Source organism: Aulonocara stuartgranti (genome assembly GCF_965226115.1).
Source record: "Aulonocara stuartgranti genome assembly, chromosome: 19".
Classification (NCBI taxonomy): domain Eukaryota; kingdom Metazoa; phylum Chordata; class Actinopteri; order Cichliformes; family Cichlidae; genus Aulonocara; species Aulonocara stuartgranti.
The window spans coordinates 9,644,137-9,653,664 of record NC_138955.1 but is presented as its reverse complement, the minus strand read 5'-3'; the positions used below and the strand labels follow the sequence as shown (position 1 = coordinate 9,653,664).

Below are 9,528 nucleotides of genomic sequence, written 5' to 3'. Positions count from 1 at the left end.
AGTACAGCAAAATGATGTTTTCTATAACTCAGATTGTGATGTTGGATTTTCTTTTTTTTTTTTACTGGAGGAAAGAGGGGGAGAAAGAAAGAGGGAAAGAGAAACAGCTGAGAAGAGGGACGGGGGAGAAGGGCAAAAAACAAAAACCAACAGAATGGGCAGGGGAAAAAAAAAAAAAAAAAAAAAGGAAAAAAAAATGCATATATCAATCACCTGGATCACCTGTTGAGAAAGAAAAAAGAAAACAAGCAGAAGAGAACAAGAGTAATAGAATAAACAACATCACAATGATATATGGGAATATGACAGTAAATACTAAATATTAAACATTATTGTGCAGCACATAAGATCAACAGAACACAGTGTGCTTTGAGGTAGGAACCAAAAAGGGTGTAGTTTGTGGGTGTGATCACCCGTGTGTACACCTGTGAGCATGGACGCGCTTGTTTTTTGTTTTTTTTTAAAAGGTTCCTTCATGTAATGATCTGCTAGAGGGTGTGGGGGGGGCCACAGCCCCGTCCTCCAGGGCATGAAGCAGGTATGGAGGAGATCAAAACTCCAGACATCCAGAGGCCCCCAGAACACAAGAGACCAAGGAAGACCAACAGAGGGGCAGCCGCGCCACTGTCCCAGAAAGAGCTGAGGAGAGTCCCAGATGAGGGCTCACTCAGCAGCCGCGGAGCAGAAGCCAGGGGGAGTTGCAGTGACGCGCCCGTGAGCTCCGCCGGCAGCCAGCCGTGCCTGAGTGACCGAGCCCCAGGCCGAGAGGCCGGGGGCACCCCACCTCCGAAGTGGCCCGAGCGAGCCCCAGGCTCCAGGCCCCGATAAGCGGCCGCCAAGGAGTGAGCCGGTGTGTACCTGGACGCTCATCCCCAGACACAAAGAACCACCAACGCACCGATGTCTGAGGGAGTCCGCCACTGGCAGGGGAAGTGGTGGTGGGGGGAGATAGACCTCCAAACCTTGGAGGGCCATGTTGGATTTTCTGACTCAGGGCGTGAGACTTCAAATGTGAAAATTATATTGTTAGAACAATAAAATTGTCATGTTTTAACCTCATATAGCTCTATATTTCTTTTGCCAAAGCCGTTCTAGATGATGAAGAATTTTGTTTAAGACTGAGTTTAGTGTTTTCCCATGTGATCAGTCTGAACCTGCTCATTGTGTGCCACCACCTGTTTGTAGAACAACCAAGCTAGTTAACGAAGAGACTTAGCTTCCCTTTAAAAAAACACCTGCAGAAACGGCTGCTCCAGTTGGAGCCTCCTGGAGGCTGGGCTTTTTGTGAGTTTTTTCCAAAGACTGTGGTGCTTCTCCCTGTTTAAAAGACTGGTACGAGTTTGATAAAGCATTTATATTTGATAAAGTATTGTGAAAAGGACCAAAGAAAAGTGATTTTTCTTAAGCTGTGATTTTATTTTGTGATTTAGACTTTTTTTACAGCACGTTTTTAAAGAACAACATGGATAATAAAAGCTGCTCAAATTAGCATGCACATCAATAGAGAGTCAAATGTTTGCAGAGATATTGCAAGAACAGAAACATGTAGCTTCATCAAACTATAAAACACATCATATGCAGACAGGAAGTGTTGCTGAAGCTCTACTATGAGCAGTGGTCAGGGTCCAGGGTTTGAGTGACGGGACTCTGTCCACTCAGACTGGCCTCACAGCTCACTGAGCCCGCCTTCCTCCACTGGTCTGCGGAGAGGCTCAGGGTGCTGCTCCAGCTGTAGCGGCCGTCTGTCCCCAAGACCTCCAGGCTGGTTGAAACCCCTGAGGATGTGCTGGTGCTCCCCACCTTCCAGCCCACATTCCAGTTTGAGGGGAAACCCCCGGTTGCCAAACACACCACAGTGGCACTACTCTGTTTGTCTTCCTCTTTGGAGGGAGGGAGGACTGTGAGGGTGGGCCTCACCACACCCGCTGGAGGAGAAAAGGTTGAAGATAACCGAAAAATGAGATACAAAGGTGTAAACATGGGAATAAATATATTGTCAGTGATTATTTTTTTATGAGGTGTTACAGTTAATAACTTGACCCTGTGATCATTTTCTTGTTTAAAACTTTTTGTTCTTTTTTGACCGCAAAGCTCAAGCACTCATGAGAATACAGTTAAAACTTCACATCTGTTTCTTTCACTTCCTTTAAACTTAATTTAAAATTGATCAACCATGAACAAAAAAGATCTAAAGTATTTTTCTTTGCTAACAGAAGTTCACAAAACACCAGTCAATATTTGTTTTTATTTTAAAATTCATAAGTAAAAATACATTTTAAATCAAAGTGAGCTAAAACAAAGTGAGCTGAAACACATTTTAATATTGTAACCAGATAATATATAACGAAGCAAAAATTACCAAAAAGAACATTAAAAAATCTTTTTAAAAAAAATTCACTTCTTTCACAGACTGAATGAATGAATTTTGATTGAAGAGAAGTTTCTTCCAAAATTGTGACATCAATTTAATAATAATCACTGAATTTGAACACAATTCTGTTTAGTAGATTTATTTATTTTTAAAAAAGCTTAATAAATACCACATTTTTCAAAATTAGAAATTTCTGGTACTTACAGCCAACGATGAGTTTGGTTCCTCCACCAAAAGTCCACCACAGTGATACAAACTGATTAAGTGGCCGTACAAAAACCTCCTGCACTCTGAACAAACCTCTAACCACTGAAAATGAACCTTTTTGTCATGTAAAACATCACAGTACAACTGATTAAATACAGATGATTTAACTAAAGTGATTTAAAATTATTTAATGAATTTAAGTCATGATTATCTTAATTGTATTTTTAGTATTAAGAACTGAAAGATAAAACTTAACTTTCACATTACACATATGTATTTAAAAAACACACAGAAAACTGTTTTAACACAGCAACCAGAAAGGCTTCAAAAAATAATGTATTATGAGACTATGACAATATACTTAACAAATATACAGGTATACTGTATTTGTTAATAGCAGAATGAAAAAGTAAGCATACAAACCAGAGTGCCATTTTAATCCAGGTGTACAAAGTATGTAATAATGTTTCCAAATATATGGTATATATGTTCCTCTGTTCTATAAAATCGTTAATGTATTAGTTCAAGCAATTTTTCTTTTGATTTTGTGTCACAAAGTTTCCTTCAGTATGTTGAGAGCAGAGAAATGATTTCCATAGAGAGGAGGCTTTGCATCATCAGCTGATCCTCCAGAGAACTGAGAAGGTTTATAGTTCTGTGACTTCAACACTGCAGGACTCACATCTGTCAGTCAACACAGCAGAAAGCACAACCACCATGACTCTCATCACCATCCTCATCTGGACGCTGACCTGCTGCTGTTTTACAGGTTCATTCACTCAGCAACATTTCAAACATGATGTGCTGCTTTTTCTCTCATTGATTTCTGCTGATAAATGAATGCTTTGTTTTTGTCTGCAGGATGCAGTGGTCAGGTGACTGTGACTCAACCTCCAGTAGTGACATTTACTCCTGGATCCACTGTCACTCTGACCTGTAGGACCAACAGTGCTGTTGGAACCTGTAATAGTAAACCTTGTATGTTTTGGTATCAACAGAAATCTGGACAGACTACTAAGCTCCTAATAAAGCACGGCAGCATAATTCATTCAGGAACACCATCTCGATTTAGTGGCAGTGGAAGCAGCTCTGACTTCTCTATGACCATCAGTGGAGTTCAGGCTGAAGATGCAGCAGTTTACTACTGTAAGAGTGTGCATAACGGGCCAGTGTTCACACAGTAATTTGTAGTTGTACAAAAACCTCCCTCAGTCACACTACAGAGACACTGAGCTGTTACAGCAGGAACTGACTGCAGCTGCTGAAGAGGAAGAAACTCTGACACAGACCACTGAACACAGAGCTGACAGTAACCTCAACAAGCACTAAATACAGATCCACATTTATACATTTATACAGAGCTGACAGTAACCCCACAGAGAATTACCAATCAATCAATTTATTTATAAGCACATTTAAAAACAACACAGGTTGACCAAAGTGCTGTACATAGTAAAAAAGGAAAAGGTAAAACAAACACATGCAAAGAACAAAACAAAAGCTCAGTCACAATTAAAAGCTAGTGAATAAAAATGTGTTTTTAGACGGGTTTTAAAGATGTCGAGAGTTAGAGAGATCCTAATTCGAAGAGGCAGACTGTTCCAAAGTTTAGGCGCAGTAATCGCAAAGGCCCGGTCTCCTCTGTGTTTTAGTCTGCTTCTAAAAATTGTCATGGTATGCGCCGGCAGACCATGGTAATTTTGGGAAAATAAGACCCAGGACCCAAATAAGACCCAAATGCAGGAGTGTGCGATAAATCTAGTGTGTTTATTTACAGTGAAGTAAATAGTACACAACAATACATCTCTATGCATTTCCAACTCCCATGCCGTGTCTTCTTCCCAGTGCTCGTGCTCCACACACACACACACACACACACACACACACACACACACACACACACACACACACACACACACACACACACACACACACACACACACCACTACACAGGGAAACAAGGGACAGCAGTACAATAGACACACACCCCATCAAACATAAACAAGTCCATACAGTTGAGACAGTCCCTCGACCCAGGTCCTTCACAGGAACAGTCAGAAGTAACTTATCGGCAGACCTAAGAGTGCTGTTTGAAGTATTTCGGTTAAAAGATCAGAGAAGTATGATGGAGCTAATCCATTTAGAGACTTAAAAACAAGTAATAAAATCTTAAAATCAATTCTATAACATACTGGAAGCCAGTGTAAACGAGCCAAGACTGGGGAAATATGGTTGTGTTTATAAGTGCCTGTCAAGAATCTGGCACCAGTATTCTGAACAAGCTGAAGATGAGAGAGCAGAGCCTGGCTGATACCAAAATAAACACTAATACAGTAGTCAAGCCTGGATGAAATTAATGCATGACTCACTTTCTCAAAGTCAGCAGATAACAAAAGGTTTTTAATTTTAACAAGGGCCCCTGAGCTGGAAGAAGCTGGCTTTTACAACAGAATTTATTTGTTTCTCAAATGAAAAACTGGACATTTGAGTATTAATCCACATTAGTATAAACAGCTCTTACAGGTTACTCCAGCCTTCTAAAAGAAACAGACCCCCTGGGCTTTCTTTTTCAAACCACTACACTGAACCCAGTTATTCCAAGCACACTGATCAAGAGGTAGTAATGGGCTTATTCCCTCACCCCATCTAAGCTTTGTATTGCTTCCTGGGTAACACTCTTACAATCAGAGATTTAGTTAGACTGTGAGCCGATTCAGACACCCTGTACTGGGGTGCTGGTAGTGTTGTTCTCTCACACACAAAGTTTTTCTTCCCTTCTAAAAACTTTGAAATTCATATTGATCTGAGTGTGCTCATCTCACACTGAGGTCCTCACCTGGACTTTAGCATTCGCTGTACCCTGCACACTGTCTCCTGCAGAGGGACTGTCTGTGGTCATGATGGATGATTCTGCAGAGTCCACTTCTCCTTTCAACCAGCTCTACCAGCTTAGCCTCAGTGTGTTACTGGTGCTCTTCTCCTTCGAACTGGTCAGAATCGTCTCTGTCACATTTGTAAGATTTAAAGATTTAAAATTCATGAATATTTAAATTATTGTTTATGTTGCTGTAAGTCATTAAAAAACACTTAAGGATTTTAACTGATATATTCTCTGTTTTTCTTCCCTCAAGACTGAAATAATTTTATTTATCATTTCAGACTCCTTTGACAATAACTTTTTTTTTTTAAAACTCAAACCAATAAAGCAAAGTCTGTCAGTCTTGAAGGGACTCTCACCATCAGCTCTGCAGGGAGTTCAGATATTGATAATGATCTCAGTTGGTACCTTCAGGAACCTGGACACCCTCCAAAGCTCCAACCACAAAACTTTGTACATACTTGGCATTAAATTGCTTGTCAGGAACTCCATCTTGATTCAGTGGCAGTGGATCTATTTCTCAGTATGCTTCAACCATCAGTGATATTCAGGCTGAAAGAGCTGTTTAAAACCCCTTTTATAAATCCAAATAAGAATTTATCAGAAAAGATCAATGATCGTTTGGAATTGAGAGAATAATGATAAAATAAAATTTGAAAAAATTCTATAGAGAGATGAGGGATGATTTCACTTTCGCTTGTTATGCGTCACTGATCCTAGACCAGTTTAAAAAGAACCAGCAGGAAACGTCTGTACAGAGTCTCTGACAGTTATTCATGACAATGATGATAATGTTACTGACTCAACTGCTGATCACACTTATGCTCAGACTTCAAGGTGAGAAGTGATGTGGTTCTATTATTTTCTCTGTTACACTGTAATTTACATCACACTGTCATTTTAATAAAGCATATTTTAATTTCCAGGATCAGATGCCAGTCCATCTGTGACTCAGTCTCCTGTATTTAAGGCTGCTGCTTTGGGGCAGACGGTCTCTCTGAGTTGATGATGATCTCAGCTGGTATCTACAGAACCCTGGACAGCCTCCGAAACTGCTTTTTAACAAAATCAGCAGATGCGAATCTGGTACTCCAAGTCATTTCAGCAGCAGTGGATCTGAGCCTGAGTTCACTCTGACAATTGTTATGACCCGGCTCAAAAGCCGCAACATGAAAAAGGAGATGAATACCGGAGTGTGAGTGAGAAGAGGTTTTATCTTAAAATGGCATAGCAGGCTGGCTGAAATGGCTGGTGACACCAAGGCAAAGACCAGTGAGCCTTCTGGAAAGCCTGCCTCAAGTATGCTCTTATTCACACCTGACTAGGTGTGGCCAATTAGCAACAACTGAACACACTAAGGAGATTACGGGCTGCAGAGGGGCGTAACACCTCCTGCCTCAGAAGGGTTCCTCTAGGACCCCTAAATTTATTAAAAGCCCCTCTGGACCTTGATCCCTCAAACATAAGCTTTTCTTCTTTTTAATGGATTTACACAGAAAACTTAATGATTTTTCCAATAACTCTGTCATGTTGGGTTTTCTGAGATGCTGCAGATTATTACTCTCTGTGTTGGCATGATGGTGGAGTGTTCACACAGTAATTTAGACTAATGAGAATAACTGGTCCACTAAAGACAGTCAGAGTCGGGTGGAGGGAGGTTTGGAGTCTTCTCCCATCCCCATTCTCTGCGGCCTGCTGGAGCGGGAGGGCTAGTAGGAGGAGTTGGCCGTCTGACTGCGGTCTGGGGTGTGGGGCCTCCCTGCTGCTGCGGAGTCGGGGTGGTCTGCCTCTCCCCACCGCAGGGAAAAGGGTAACACCACCTGGGTCTGGGTGCAGTTCCCCCCTCCAGGGGCAAGGGTACCTAGACCCGGTTTGTAGAGTACGCTTGGGGAGTGTGATTGTGTGTACAGCGTCTCTTTATGTCTGTCTCCACGTTGGTTGAGTGTGGAGTGAGTGCATATGAGAGCATGAGGGTGGGAATGGATGTTTGTATATGTGTGTGCCTGTATGTCAGGTTGGGTATCAGACGCCACCTCTCTGGGGACACCTCAGGCCCTCCAAGGTTTGGAGGCCTATCTCCACCCACCACCACTTCCCCTGCCGGTGGCGGACTCCCTCAGGTGTCGGTGTGTTGGTGGTTCTTTGTGTCTGGGGGTGGGCGTCCGGGTACACACCGGCTCACTCCTTGGCGGCCGCTTGTCGGGGCCTGGGGCCTGGGGCTCGCTCGGGCCCCTTTGGAGGTGGGGTGCCCCCGGCCTCTCGGCCTGGGGCTCGGTCACTCAGGCACAGCTGGGGGCCGGCGGAGCTCACGGGCGCGTCACTGCAACTCCCCCTGACTTCTGCTCCGCGGCTGCTGGGCGAGCCCTCATCTGGGACTCTCCTCAGCTCTTACTGGAACAGTGGCGCGGCTGCCCCTCTGTTGGTCTTCCATGGTCTCTTGTGTTCTGGGGGCCTCTGGATGTCTGGAGTTTTGATCTCCTCCATACCCGCTTCACACCCTGGAGGACGGGGCTGTGGCCCCCCCACACTCCCTAGCAGATCATTACATGGAGAAACCTTTGGAATGCAAGCATGCTGATCCACACAGGTATGCACACATGGGTATTCACAGACGCGGACTAAAGCTTTCTTGGCTGCTGCCTCAAAGCACACTGTGCGCTGTCTATCTTGCGTGCTGCACAATATCGTTTATTATTTAGTAAATATTGATATCTATGACTAGCTAGTTTATTGTGATGGTGCTTTGTTTTCTCTATTATTATGTTGCTCTTTGTTGTTTGCTGTCTCCTCTGTTTGTTTGTTTTTTGTTTGTTTTTTTTTGTTTTTTTTTCTCCATACAGGTGACCCAGGAGTTCTTTTTTTTTCTCTCTCTCTCTTCCCCCCCTTCTCACCGTCTCTTCTCCCCTTTGGTTTTCTTTCTTTCTCTCCCCCTCTTTCTCTCATTCATTCCCCCTGTCCTATTTATTAAAGAAAAAAAAAAAAAAAAAAAAAAAAGACAAAGGATGAACTGAAGCTCTGCCATCACGTAATGTCGCATACTGCTGTTTCTGATGTCATTTAGAAAAAAAAAAAAAAAAAAAAAAAAAAAAGACAGTCAGAGTCATCAAGCAGAAACACAATGAATGAAAGAAATTAAATCAAATTAATGGATTTTAGATGCAGCATTAACTTGAGTTTAAATAATCTATTATTGTGTTTAAGTATATGATTATGGTTAATGTAGCCCAGTTGATATAATTTACATATTATTGAATTTAATTAAATGTTTTACTTTACATATTTTTAAGATTACCAGCAAAAACAGTCTAATGTAGAGTGTGATGATGTGAGTATTTTATTATTTAGATTTTTTCAGTGTTGATATATAAACTATAAAAATCTACAGACCACATACAATATAACTATGTAACTTATGTAAGTTTTTGTTCATGAATAAATTTAACAAACCCGCTAAAAGATGTTTTCCAAATATGCAATTGTTTTTCTAAAGTTGCAAAACTTGCACTTTATACAACAGAATGGAAGGGAAATGAAAAGTGACCTCACAGTTGTCAAGTATACTTGAAAAGTATACTTGACAACTGTGAGGTCAGAAAACTGATGCACTGATGAACATGAATAAGGCTCATAAGTATACTTATGAGCCTTATTCATGTTCATCAGTTTTCTTTTGTGAGCTGAATAAAAACCTTGTTTGTCTGCAAAGAGTTTTTAAATTACATCAATGTAACACATTGGTGAAGTGAAAGCAGTGATCTGTTTATTTATTTTGGTGTTAGGTTTCAGTAGACATCATCTATTTATATAAATATATTTAAATTATTTAAATTATTTTCATATTAATAAAAAAAAAGTTCTGATACTTGAGAGTAAATGTCTTGTTGATGCAGTTATATTCTTGATAGATTTGGGTACTTATAATGACTGAAGAGTTTGGTTCCTCCACAAAAAGTCCAGCACAGTGATCCAAAGTCATTAAGTGGCACAAACACCTCTGAACAAGCATCTAACCACTTTTTTTTTTCTAGTAAAGCAAATATTTTAAAACCTCTGTGTTGAAAAAACTGTTCAC

At 41.2% G+C, this 9,528-nt stretch overlaps 1 long non-coding RNA gene across 1 annotated transcript; it reads right to left on the bottom strand.

Annotated features, from left to right (window-relative positions):
- Positions 1-1,392: 1,392 nt before the first annotated feature.
- On the bottom strand, positions 1,393-3,213 carry LOC309695970. Its single transcript, XR_014273275.1, has 2 exons — positions 2,576-3,213; positions 1,393-1,925 (listed from the first exon to the last, which is right to left on the bottom strand). It is a non-coding gene; the product is annotated as an uncharacterized lncRNA (long non-coding RNA).
- Positions 3,214-9,528: the final 6,315 nt, after the last annotated feature.